The sequence below is a fragment of the Muscardinus avellanarius genome (genome assembly GCF_963383645.1).
Source record: "Muscardinus avellanarius genome assembly, chromosome: 8".
NCBI lineage: Eukaryota > Metazoa > Chordata > Mammalia > Rodentia > Gliridae > Muscardinus > Muscardinus avellanarius.
The window spans coordinates 44868454-44882896 of record NC_137794.1 but is presented as its reverse complement, the minus strand read 5'-3'; positions in this window follow the sequence as shown (position 1 = coordinate 44882896).

Here is a 14443-nt window from a genome sequence, read left to right as displayed (position 1 = left end):
AATGGCAGTGAATTCACAAGCTTTTCCAAATGATCTCATAGGTTCCTCTGGCTCCACTTTGGGGGCCGTTTGCGCTCTGCGATGCTGTTATCTTAAACACGCCCGGTCTGCTGATGTCCTAGGAGAGACCACAGTTAGAGCGTAGGGCAAGGCGCTCCACTTTCTAGACGGCAGTTTGGGCCCCTTAATATGTGCACAAGGCAGCTAGGGATGTATCGAGGAAGGGGTAAAAATAGAGAACACGAAAGAGTTTGGGCCAGGAAGGTGAGCGTGGAGGAGGAGGGCTGAGGAGAGAGTCGTGGAGACGAGACGATGCTGTTCTTAGGTCCCTCGAGAGCATCCTCATCTCCCAGGGCGCTGGCACCCTCCCATAAGTCTCTCAGTTCTCAGCCTGACAACAGGTGACCCACGCTCCTTATCAATCCATTCGAACCTGGGCCTGGCAGCCAATTATTTTGTTATTATTTATATAAATAGTGCGTGGAGCCGCACTGTAATGTATGCTCGGGGCCACTCTGCGAAGCTCAGATCCATCACGCCAATGCACGCGGTTTTCTGGGGTCGATGGTTTGCTTTTAATGCTCCTGCAGCCCGTGACTTTTTCCTTTGTGCCTCAGTGCTAAGGATCCCTTTCATCTCAGCTCAGGAAAGCTTCATCTCTGCTACTGAATTACATTTCTTTACTTACTATTTATGTTTGATGCAAAAATAAGGAACTGGGTAGAGCCTGAAGATGCTGTCACTTACTTCAGAAAGGGATATGTCGATCATTCTTGAGCTCCATCCAGCTCTCTCTTTCACACTCTTTAAACGTGATGCTTCTGTGCAGACTATTGAGTTTGGCTCTGTGGAATTATCTTAAAATGCAGACATCTCTCTGTGGCGCTTGAGCAGCTGGTGGTCAACGGGGACTCTAAAGTCTTCTGTCTCTTGACTTACAGCAACTGGGTGAGGAATGGAGGAGCCAGCCACCTTGACATTGACCCCCTCCATCTGGGACTGTCTGATGGCAATACAGTACTCCCCTCTGCGAATCTCTTTCAATGGCTACTCTGATTCTGAAGTAGCAGCCGCAACACATACCTTTAATTCTTTTATAGTGAATGGCACTGAGCTAAAAGCCCCTTAATAGCAAAGAAAATATTGGAAGGGAGACAGCTTTCTAATGCAAGCCAGGTGAATTTCCAAGATATTTGGCTGATTTATTACTCCATATGTATGCCTCTCCTTTACATTGTTTTTACCCTGTCTTAAGGGAGATCAGACATCTATTTATCACCGTTATGTTCTTCATGCTATTAAAAATAATCAAGTTTACGAGTTACCTTCTTTCCCAACTGCTTAGAATGCTTTCCAGAATGTAACACTAGCTCTTCTGATGAGCCAGAGAGGGAAATATCATTATCCTTGTCTTACAGATGGAGAAATCCGAAGCCCAGGGAGACTGTTTTGCCTAAAGGTGAAAGTGGTGTTTTAATCCTAGACTTTTATTTTTATCTCTTTAAATGTCTTCCTGAGGGTGGTAATGAGCTTGGAGGATTCATCAGGACTAAACCCCGTCTGAAGACTTGTTTATAAAATTATTTCAATAAAATCCACAATCAGATTTGCTGGGGCGGGTCTTCAAACCCAGTGGCTTCCCTAATGAGCACAGTCGGCAGGGCGGCAGAGCCTCGTTACTGGCGGCTTCTCCCACACTTTGTCAAGGCAGGTGGTGAGGCCGGTGGAAATTTATTAGAAATAAAGACCAAAGCCCTAGGAGCTTTAACACTAGGGCCTAGTTTCTTCCTCATTTGTTTCATTTTTTTTAAGTTAGGTTGGAAAATGTTTGTTAAGCAGCTAATAATGTGCCTTCGCAGAGGGATGGCTTTGGCAGGTCCTGCTCGTTAGCTGTTGAGGCCACTTGGAGTGGACTCTCCTCTCCGAGCCGCTGTCTCCCAATTTCTGCCTTGCGGTTGTGCTGTTTTGCGCTCTGATTCCTTCCTGCCTCTCTGCTTCAACTCATACACTTAAGTGACTCACACAAAGCGTGGAATTTTGAAAGAAAAAAGGAATCCAGAAGGAAGATTGTTATGTTTCGGAGCTCAGGGCTTCTGACTACTCAGGGCCTCGGTGCCTCCATGTGTATCCAGGTGCCCAGAGGATCACAGTGTTTTTGTTATTGCAGCAGGATGGTGCAAATAACACGGAGGCCAACCTGCAGCCTCTGCAAAGGTTCCATCACTCAAAGGTGGGAAAGTGCCTCTTGGTCCTAAAGATCCACCATTGCGTGCACATCTGCAAGTGTGCACCCATGTGTGTGCACGTGTGCACATGCATGCACACGTACGTACACACACACACACACCTGTTTTTCTCAGCTGTCCCTATGCCACCACTGAAATGGGAAGAAGACAAAACAGGTTATGCTTCACAGTTGACTACCTTGCAGAAAGGAAGCTCAACTAGTGAGCATTGTTACACACATTTTCTACTTCCTATGTGAAAACAGCATTTGGCATAGATGGAAAGAAATGCAACCACATTCTTTTTTGTGTGTGTGCAATACCAGTGATTGAACTCAGAGACAGTCTACCTCTGAGCTACACACCCAGCCCTATATTTTATTCTTTTTTTTTTTTCTTTTTCTTTTTGGTGGTACTGGGGATGGAACTCTTCTACCTCCGGGCTACACTCCCAGACCCACATTTAATATTTTATTTGGAAACAGGGTCTCTTAAGCAAGCGAGGCAGGCTTCGAACCTGTGTGATCCTCCTGTCTCCGCCCCCCCAAGCGCGGGGATTACAAGCGTGCGCCACCACGCCCGGCTTTATTCTTTATTTTTAAACAGAGTCTCACTAAGTTGTGGAGGACCTCACTAAGTAGCTGAGGCTGGCTGTGAACCTGCAATCCTCCTGTCTCAGCCTCCCAAGTACTGGGACTACAAGTGTGTGCCCTGCACCCTGCTCTATTCTTTTTATTTTATTTTATTTTGGTACTGGAAATTGGACCTAAGGGTATTATACCTCCAAATTACACCCCCAGCTTTATTTATTTTTTATTTTGAAACAGGATCTTAATAAGTTGCTGAGGGTCTCAATAAATTTCTGAAACTGCCCTCAAACCTGCGATCCTCCTGCCTTAGCCTGCCAAGTACTGGTGCCACCACACCCAGCTCTCAAAAATACATGATTTCCCAGTAAAATTTCTGACTTGCAAATTAACAAAGGAATATATACTCATTGTTGAGAATTCAGCAAAAAAGAAACCCAGAAAACAAAAGCAAAAGGGGGGAAAACTAGGTTTCCATAATTAGATCACCCAGAGAGTAAATGTTAACATTTGCTCTAGGTCCTTCCAGTCACAAAAGACACCTGTTTTTTCCATTTAGGATTAGTATATATAGACAGTTAAAACTGTATTTTCTTTTCTACTCACAGTTACTTCTCAAGCATTTATTCTCCCATGTCATTAGTCTTCAAAAACATGATTTTTACCAACTGCATGGATTCTATTGTATCATGTAATATGATTTATATCCCCAGCTCCTTAACTTTGAAGATTTAGGTTGTTCCACTTGCAGTTATTATAAAAAATTCTGCAAAGCACACCCATTTGCTCACATCTCTGTTTTTGGAATATATTTTTCAAATGGAACAAATGAGTCAAAACCTACAAACACTTTTTTGTTTCCTAAAAGCATTGTGCCAATTTATGTCCTGATAGCAATATGCGGTATAGTATGATCCATGAAACTGAATCTTTGCTACACTAAACTATAAAAAGCCTTGCCAATTGGTAAATGACATCTTATAGGTGTTAATTTGTATTTTTATAACTATTTTTAACAGCTTCACTGAGGTATGTTACATACATAAAATCACCCAATTTAAATATGCCGTGCAAAGGTTTTTTAGAAAATGTATAGAGTTGTACTAATCATCGCCCATTTTAGGACATTATAATTTTATTTTTTATTTTTATTTTTTTCATGTGTGTGTGTGTGTGTGTGTGTGTGTGTGTGTGTGTGTGGTGTTCTGGGGGTGGAACCCAGAGGCTTTCTACCTCTGGGATATACTCCCAGACCTATTTTATATTTCATTTGGAAAGAGGGTCTCACTAAGTTGCTGAGAGCCTCACTAAGTAGCTGAGGCTGGCTTCGAACCTGTGCGATCCTCCCGTCTCAGCCTCCCAAGTGCTGAGATTAAAAGCATGCGCCACCACGCCCGGCTAGGACATTATAATTTTAGAATAGTTCCCATCACCCAAAAATATTCCCCTTAGCCCAGTTGTAGTAAATCCTCACTTCCAGTCCTATCCCTGGGCAACCATCGATCTACATTCTGTCTCTGTAAAGTTATCTTTTCTGGACATCTCAGAAATAAATAAATTATAAATAAACCAATACATGTATCAAATAAACTAATATATATTATTTTGTATGTTTTTTCGCTTAGCATAAAGTTTTTGAGATTTTCTACATTTCAACATATTGTAATAGCATGAATACATATTGAATTAATTTTATTGCTGAATAGTATTTTTTAGTGCAGATATATTGCATTTTATTTATCTCTTCAACAGGTGATAGAAATTTTAATTGCTTTCAGTTTGGGCCATTTTGGATAATGTTACTGTGACGGTGGCACTGTTTATTTCAGCTCATATAGATCTTGTTTGGATATGTTTTTGTTATTCTTGGTAGATTCCTAGGAGTTGAATTGCTGGGTTCTCTAAGTGTCCATCAACTGCTCAATCTGCTCAATCAATAGATGAACAAAATTTGGTAGATTTCATACTTCACTCATTTTCCTGAATGGTTTATGTAACACAGAATTTGCATTTCCTGAAATGTTGAAGAATTCAGTAAGCTGCCTGGACTTTGAAAAGAGACTTTTCATTATTTTATCAATTCCTCCTGAAAATTGGTGGTCTTTTCATATATATAACTGGTTCAGTTGACTTTAGCACTTTCACTTTCCCCCAGAAAAAACATTTCATGAATATTTTCAAATTACTAACATAGAGCATTGTCTTGTTTTATTTAACCACTGTCACACGTTTATGTTCTTTTTCTCACATCTTAGTATTTGTAGTTTCTCTTTCCCTGGATTTGACTGATGAAACTATTTCCATTTCCTTTGGCCTTTAAAGAGTCAAAAACACTTGGATTTATTTGTGTATTTATTTATGTATTTATGTATTTATTTATGTATGTATGTATGTATTTATTTATTTTTGTGTTTTTTTAGTGGAACTGGGAATTGAATCCAGAGGCATTCTACCTTGAAGCTCCCCTCAGTTCTATTTTATTTCTTATTTGGAAACAGGGTCTCACTAGGTTGATAAGAGTCTTACTACTTACTGAGGCTGTTCTCAAACCTATGATCCTCCTGTCTCAGCCTCCCACAAACTGGGATTACAAGCGTGTGCCACTATACCTGGCTTTGATTTATTAATATTTCATATTTTATATTTAACTCATTTTATATTTAACTCATATTATATTCTAACTCATAAATTGTTGACTTTATCTTTATTTGCACATATTTCAATTAATTTTATTGTTCTATTTCTCATTTTTAGTCCTATGCTTCAGTCATATGTTTATTTATTTTCATTATTTCAGGCTCAGTAATGAGACTACAATGCACTTCCCCAACACACTTCCTTGTACTGATCCAGCTACATTCCATAAATGCTTATATATAATATTGGGGTTTTTATTACTTTCTAAATTATAGTTTTGATTTTTTCGATGCTATCATTGTAAATAACTTTATTTTCAAGTAATTCTGAGTTTGTATTTAAAAAATTTTGTTTAGACTTTTATAATTTTGTTCATATTACTGAATTAATTAGAATAAAAGCTTTATTTGTGACCTTGTATATATTTGTTTTGTTAAGGGTTTTATTTTTTTTATTTTTATTTTTGTGTGTGTGGTACTGGGGATGGAACCTAGAAGCATTCTACCTCCAAGCTACACCCCAGCCCTATTTTTTTTTTTTATTGAAACAGGGTCTTACTGAGTTGCAAAGGGCCTCACTAAGTAGCGGAGGCTGGCCGCTAACCGTGAACCTCCTGTCTCAGCCTCTCAAATGCTGGGACTACAAGCATGCACCACCACGCCCAGCTTAAGGGTTTTATTTTATTGTTAAGGGTATTTATTTTGGTACTGGGGGTTGAACCCAGGGGAAGTCTACTCCAAACTACAGCCCCAGCCCTTTTTTCCTTTTATTTTGAAACAGAATCTTGCTAAGTTGCTGAGGCTACCCTTGAACCTGTGATCCTCCTAGAAGACTCTGCTTCCCAAGCATTGGACTTACAGGTGGGCATCACCACTCTCAGGTAAGGGTTTTAAATAATACTTTAGGAATGGCTTATTCTTTGTTTCTAAAAAATAAAATCAATATTCACCTATGAATCGACTTTAATAAGTATTGTACTCCAAACTTTAGCATCTTTCTCCCTTCTCCCCATCAACTGTTAAAATTAAGTAGTGCTTAGTTCTCTTATAACAACTGTTTTTCTGTTAATTTCTCCTTTAGTGTCAATTTTGGGTTTTATACTTAATTTTATCCTTTATCGCATGCCTTTCTCATCATAATATCGGCATTCTTCATTGTACCCTTCATCAACAAAAAATGTTTATTTTTAATCCCAACTATTGCTTTATGATGAATCCTACTTTGTCTAATTCTCAGTGCCACTGTTTTTTTCTTTGCATTTGCTTGAAAAATATTTGGTCATGGGAGGCCGAGACAGGAGGATCATAGGTTTGCGGTCAGCTTTAGCTACTTAGTGAGGCCTTCCACAACTTAGTGAGACCCTATTTAAAAGAAAAAGAAAAAAGAATAGTGGTTCACAGACAGCCTCATCTACTTAGTGAGGTACTTTGCAATTCAGTGAGACCCTGTTTCAAAAATAAAGAATAAAAAATAGGGATGGGAGTATAGCTCAGAGGTAGAATGTCCCTGGGTCCCATCCCCAGTACTGCAAAAAATAAAAAAAATAAAAAATAAAAAATAGGGCTGGGGATGTAGCTTAGAGGTAGTATGCCCCTAGGTTCAATCCCTAGTATCACAGAAAAAAAAAATGGTTATTATTTTATTCTTTTAACCATTTGGAATTAATTTCAACACTTGTTAGTATTTTTCCTAATTTCAAATTGAATTCATGTTTGCTGCAGAAATTCTGGAAACCATAGTAAGGCACACATATACAAGATCATCCATTACCCAGGACCCAGACTAACCCCCACTCCTTCTTTTTAAATTTTCTCTGATATGTTCAAAGAAGGCTGGCCTCGGGGCTGACAGGTCACTGACCAATTAAATGCAGAAGCTGCATCATTCCACAGAATGGAGCAAAGACAGACAGGATCATCAAGAAGCAGCTCTTATTTCTGTTTCATTTCTTGCAATCCAAAGCAGCAAATCCCATTCCTCTCTTGTTCATGTGAAAGCTCAGAAATAAAGGGATTAGATTGCCAGGGATTCAAAGCAAGAATGACTCAAATCTGCCAAAGTCCGGAGCAGCCTGGCAGCTTCCCTGCATCAGGAGTTTAGAGAGGATGAATTCAGCGTCTCAGTGGTGCATGTTTGTAATTCTAGTACTGGAGAGGCTGAGACAGGAGGATCCCAAGTGCAAGGACAGTCTCAGCAATTTAGCTAGACCCTCTGTAACTTAAGGACACCCCATTTCAAAATAAAAAATGAAGAGAGTTGAGGGATATATATATATATATATATATATATATATATATATATATATATATATCTATCTATCAGAGGTAGAATGCCTCTGGGCTTAATCCCTAGTATGTGGGGGATAAAAAGAGAGGGTGAATTCAGCTGCTGCCTCTGGGAAAATAAAACCTCAGTTCCAGAAAAGATGTGTGTGTGTGTGTGTGTGTGTGTGTGTGTGTGTGTGTGTGTGTGTAGGGGTGAGGCAAGAGGCCATAGCCAGCAGCAGAGGGTTTGGCAGCAGCCCAGAGGTCCCGCTGAGGGTGAGCAGATAGTCAACACAGCCCTGTGGGTTTCCTTCCAGACAACGCTGGAGGTCGGAGAAATGCTGGGTCTGAGACCTGCCTCTAGTCACGTTCTGGCTAAAAACTGAGGTCCAGATTTAGGCAAAAATGCGTAATGCAGGATCCAAATGCAGGCTCTCCAAGGAAAGGTGGAAGGAAGGGATCAAATGCCTAACAGAAGAAAAGAAGTGGCTACTGAATTACTACCTAGAATCCATGATTCTTTCATAGAGAGTCACTGGGTGTATTTTAACTAGTGTAAAACACAGAAAGCCTAAACTGTGATTTTTCTCAAATACTGGACAGATCAAGGAGAATTTCTTAACCCGTTTTATACAACATAAAACAGTCTGCAGGGAGAGACAGTAGAATGCCCACTTACCTTGGTCTCTGAAGAGAATACTTGTTGTTCAGTGATCAGAGGCTGTGAACTACTAGACATGGGCCCAGGCTTTTGGGTCAGGCAACCCTGAGCCTCTCAGAAGGAATGTGTGACCTCTTCACCCTTACTGTCTTCACCTATAAAATGGGCATAGGAACAAGTGTACCACAGGTTTTTATTGGTTTAAATCAAAAGACAAACCAGGCCTGGTGGCACACACTTGTAATTCCACCATTTGGGAGGCTGAGACCAGAGGATCACGGTTCGCGGACAGCCTCAGCTACTTAGTGAGGCCCTCTGCAACTCAGTGAGACCCTGTTTCAAAATAAAGAATAAAAAAGTTGGGCAGGGGGTGTAGCTTGGAAGTCAAATGCCTCTGGGTTCCATCCCCAGACCTGCAAACAATAAATAAAAATAAAAATAAAAAATAAATCAAAAGACAACCTGTACATATCTCCTAACCTAGTACCCAGTGCCTAGTAGGTGCCTAACAATATCGGCTTCTTCCCCTTTCAAGCAGGTAATCTTGTTAATTGTTATGGTTAGATATAGAATCCCCTGAAGAGCTCATATATTAATGTTCAGAGTTGATTATAATTAAGTTATGAGAATTGTAACCTCATCAGAGAATAAATCCATTGTACTGGATTTACTGAGTGGAAACTTAGGTAGAGTATGGCTGTAGGAGGTGGGTCCCTGGGGTGTGGTGTTGAGTATTTATATATGATTTATGATTTTTTTCTCCCCTTACTTTTTTTTTTTTGTGGTACTGTGGTTCCTGGAAGCCCTTCTACCTCCGGGCTACACTCCCATATCTATTTTTATATTTTTATTTGGAAACAGGGTCTCTTAAGCCAGCATGGCTGACTGAACCTGTGCGATCCTCATCTCCGCCTCCCAAGCATGGGGATTACAAGCGTGCACCAACACGCCTGGCTTCCCTTACTCTTTCTTGCTTTTAGTCTCTCTGATGCGAGAGCAGAGCTCTTGCTCTCTCCTTCCAGATGCCATGCCCTGGGCTCTGCAGTCCTGCCCTGACATGGACCGAACCATGAAATCTCTAAAACTGTGAGCAAATAAATTTTCCTTCCTCTAAGTTGTGTGCACAGTTGTTTGGGTTTGTAGCAGTAGGAATGTTGACTGAGACACAGTGACCACTAAAGAAAAAACTAACTCAATTCCATTCACTGAAGATCTACTGAGCACCTATTTTATGTAAGACAGTAGGATGAACAGTTGATATTTTCTGGTTTCCCAGCATCTGTCACCATTCTTTTAGTATATTTCCCATTTTTGTGTGGAGGTACACCCACCCCACTTTCCTCTTTCATAGTTGGTATGGTTTGGGGGAGCTACTGGGTGAGAAGTGACCCAGGTATTGCAAACCAAATCATCTGAGCACTTTGTCAAGAGTGACTGGAATGAAAACATGACAAGTCAGAAACAAGAACACTTTCTGGTGCCCCTTGGAGAGCCATCAATCTCTGTTCCTAGACCTGAACCCAAAGTAACTGCAGCAACAGCAGCCATCACACCTCCTCAAGAGCTTGAGAATGAAATACAAAACGGAGAGCAGAGCTGAGCTTAGGGTCAGGGAGACACCTACCCAAACCTTGGACTTTTCAGTCATGTGATCCAATGAATTTCACTTTTAGTTTAAGCCAGTTTGAATTGGGGTTTTTATTGCTAAAAGAACCCAAACTGATATAGGTTTTATAAGATACACAAACACTAATAAAGCAAAACACTCCTAAATTATGTGTTTATATGAATAACAATAGTATAGGGAAAATATTTATTATGTACTATTTATCTGGCACTTACTGAATGCTGGACACTTGCTAAACTCTTTGTATACATTATTTTATTTCATCTTCACAACTGCATTTTTATGAAAATTGCATTTTACTAAGAGCTTGAGAGATGCATAAAAGTTGGGCAGGTGCGAGGGGAGAGTAAAGAAAGTAAACGGGAAAAGAAAAAATGGAGAAAGGCAAACACAGGGGCAGTCTGGGGAATTGTTACCATTTCTATTAATTGGGGCATAGAGGGCATGACGGATGGCAGTGAGCATAAGACTGGAAAGACAGAGTGCGACCATTGGAGTTTGAAATGTCTAGGCAAAGAATTCCTACCACTGACAGTGAGGTGGTTGGCTGGTTGGCTGGTTGGTTGGTTGGTTGGTTGATTGGTTGGTTGGTACTGGAGATGGAACTCAGAGGCATTCTATCTGTGAGCTAAACCCCAGCCCTATTTTATTCTGTATTTTGAAAGAGGGTCTCACTAAGTTGTAAAGGGTCTCCCTAAGTTGCTGAGTCTGTCCTTTGAAACTGTAGTCCTCCGGTCTCAGCCTTCCAAGTATTAGGATTACAGATGTGTGCCACCATGCCCAACTTGACAATATTTTTTAAGCAAGGAATTAAAAAACTTGAAAGCTACTCTCATGCAGCTTAAATTTATCTGTGAAATTTTATTTTTAATTTATATGTTTTAATTAACTAGTTTATTTATTTACTTGCTTATTTATTTATTTTGCAGTACTGGGGATTGAACCCAAAGGCATTCTACCTCCAAGCTACACCCCTAGCCATATTTTTTTTGTTCTTTATTTTGAGACAGGGTCTCACTAAGTTGCAGAGGGCCTCACTAAGTAGCTGAGACTGGCTGTGAACCTGTAATCCTCATGTCTTAGACTCCCAAGTACTGGGATTACAGCATGTGCCACCATACCCGGCTTAATTTTTATTTTATTTTTTATACCGGGGATTGAACACAGACATTCTACTTCTGAGCTGCACCCCTGGCCTTTTTTGTTTTGTTTTGTTTTGTTTTTAAAAACAGAATCTCACTGGGCGTGGTGGTGCACGCTTGTAATCCTCTTGCTTGGGAGGCGGAGACAGGAGGATCGCGCAGGTTCGAAGCCAGTCGTGCTGGCTTAAGAGACCCTGTTTCCAAATAAAAATATAAAAGATAGGTCTGGGAGTATAGCCTGGAGGTAGAAGGGCTTCCAGAAACCCCAGAACCACAAAAACAAAAACAAAAAAACACCAGAATTTCACTAGGTTATGGACAGTCAGCTAAACTGCCAAGGCTAGCCTCAAACCAGTGATCCTTTTGTCTCAGCCTCCTGAATCCTGAGATTACAGAAATGCACCACCAAGCCTGGCTGAAAATATTTTTATGATGCTAAAAGGGAAGTTTTTTTCAATGTAAGTATAGAACAGAAAAAAAAAATTAATATATAAGTCTCAAAACTTTTGCCTGTCCCTAACTTTTATAGAGTTACTCTTGGGTCAGCAGCCAGGTGCCCTAGATTGTACAGAATCAAGATAATGGGGAAATGAAGCAAAATCTGTATCTATGTAAAGGTTTTAGGGAATTGGCAAGGTAGAAAGGCTGAGTGCTGGAGCTGGAGGGATTGGAATTGACCAGGGAAGAGGGGGAGATTCTTAGGAAAAAGTTATCATCACATGGGGACAGCTGAGAGTGATGGAAAGAAGGTGTTTTTTCAATGTGGTGTTTTCTTGGGAGAAAAAAAAAAGATTTGAGGCATGCCCTTGTAATTTCTTTTCCTTGCTCGAGTTGCAGGTGCTAGGGTTTATTACCAAGGAGGAAGAACTTGAGTTGAAACTTAGAGAAGACACAACTGGCTGGTCACGAGGAAGAGGAAAAGCCTTTTGTGTTCAGCTTGAGGGAAGACTTAGGAAGGATCAACATAGGAAAGGTGCTGGGAACCAGCCTACCTGGACAAAAGGCACTGGAAGAAAACAGAGAAGCAGAGGAGCTAACCACGGCGGGGTCCTCCCAGTGCCAACACAGCAACTGTCCCGGGATCCGCTGAGTCCACTTCCAGGTGTAAACCCTTGATAGATGGGACTTGCATGCCAGTGCTCATAGCAGCATTACTAATAGTCAAAGGGTGGAAATCACTGGAATGTCTCTTGACAGATGAATAGGTAAACAACATGTGGAATATACAATGGAATATTTTCCACTTTCACAAGGAATGAAATTCTGATGCATGCTTCAACATGGATGAAAGCTAACATTATGCGAAGTCAAAATAAAAAGACAAATACTGCATGATTCTACTTACCAGAGATTAAATTCACAGACACAGGAAGTATGATAGAGGTTACCAGAACCGGGGGGTGGTGGGGGTGGAGTTATTGTTTAATGAGTACAGAGTTTCTGTTTGGCATGATGAAAAAGTTCTGGAAATGGATAGTGGAGAGGGTTGCACAATATTGTGAATGTACTTAATGTGACTGAATTGAACCCTCAAAATTCTGTCAAAAGAGGATACCAGTGGGACTCCAGATAATGGAGGGGAAATATCAGCAAAGTTTGAATGGAAAGATAGGAGAGGAGGAAGGCTGGTCTTGATTAATGAGGGTCTACATCTGAATATGTGTAAAATTATGAATATGACATGGTTAACCTGGACAACCATTGGTGGGAGGGGGGAAGGGAAAACAGGGGCGGGGGGAGAGGGCACCAAATATAGTTTAAATGTATACCATTTATGTTCAATTAAAAATTTGTTTAATAAAAAAATTCTGTTAAAATAATAACCTCATGTGAAATGTACATTTTACTAGTGTGTGTGTGTGTGTGTGTGTGTGTGTGTGTGTGTGTGTGTGTGTGTGTGTGTGTGTGTATGTGGTGCTGGGGATGAAACCCAGAGGCTTTTTACCTCCAGGCTAAACTCCCAGACCTATTTCATATTTTATTTGGAAACAGGGTCTCACTAAGTAGCTGAGAGCCTCACTAATTAGCTGAGGCTGGCTTCAAACATTCACCCATCTCAGCCTCCCAGGTACTGGGATTACAAGCATGCGCCACCACGCCCAGCTTTTACTACCATTTTAAAACCACACATGATGTATGTAGGGCTATTGATACTAAATTAGGGAATGACATTTTGCCTACTGTCCCCCCAGACCTGTCTTGACCATAATGGGGGGCTATCAAAATGTTTTAAGAACACTAATCAATAGCCACAAGGTGGAGAAGCCTGGGCCGATACCAAGCACCAGGCCAGGTGAGAACTGAAAACAGAGAAGACGTGGGAACTGTGGGAACTCTATGAGCCAAACACAGGATGGATTGGGGGAGTTTGTGACTACTAGACTCAGACAGAGAGATGGGGGAAGCCACCAGTTTTCATTATTTCAATTTGCTTTTCCTTACAAAATATTTGCTATAGTGATTTTTTTTAATTATTATTAAGCCAGGTAGTTTCTTCTTATTATGACCTAACATTGCCTTTCTCAATCACTGCCATAAATAGAACAAATCAGCCAATAAGTCTTCAGATTGTCAACCTCAGCCAATAAACAGTGCTCTACCATATGGGGAAAAGTGGGCAGTCATGACTCAGGCAGACTCTGCTTTTCTGAATGGAAAGAAATTCTGCATTCAATTTTAACCTACAGTGTCACTGAATGCAACTCAGGTCTGTAAATAAGCTTTTTTTTTTTTTTTTTGGTACTGCAATGTTTCCTATTGCATCACTCTATGCTTTGACAAAGAGGCAAATGTCAAACTCTCAGCTGATCAATATAAAAGCCAATTTCCAACCTGTTTTTCAGGATCTTCTGACTCTTGCTTATGTTTTCCTAACCCTGCTATTCTAATAGTAGTTTTAGATTTCAACTTACTTTAAATCATTACACAAAACCCAAAACAAAGTCCGTACTTCTATCGAAAGTTAAATTTCTACAGGTTCAAAAGCAGCCTGTTGCTGTTCTCCATAGCCCTTCAGGGCATACATTCATCTTATTTCCAAAGAGGCCCTGGTACCTCTTCACCACAAGTGAAGTCACAGCAGTTAACCACCCACTGCCAAGAGGGAGTGTGTTTCCAACGACTTGCAGAGCAGTCTGACACCAGCAAGGTCACTGCTGAAGAGATCCGGATCAGGTGCCACGGGAGGCTCTGCGCAGAGAGGCTCTTGCTGAACACTGCCCTTGCCTTCAGCACCCATGAAATTATATCTCCCATCAGGAAAATAAATAGAAAGCTTTTTAAACCTATGTGGGAATTTAG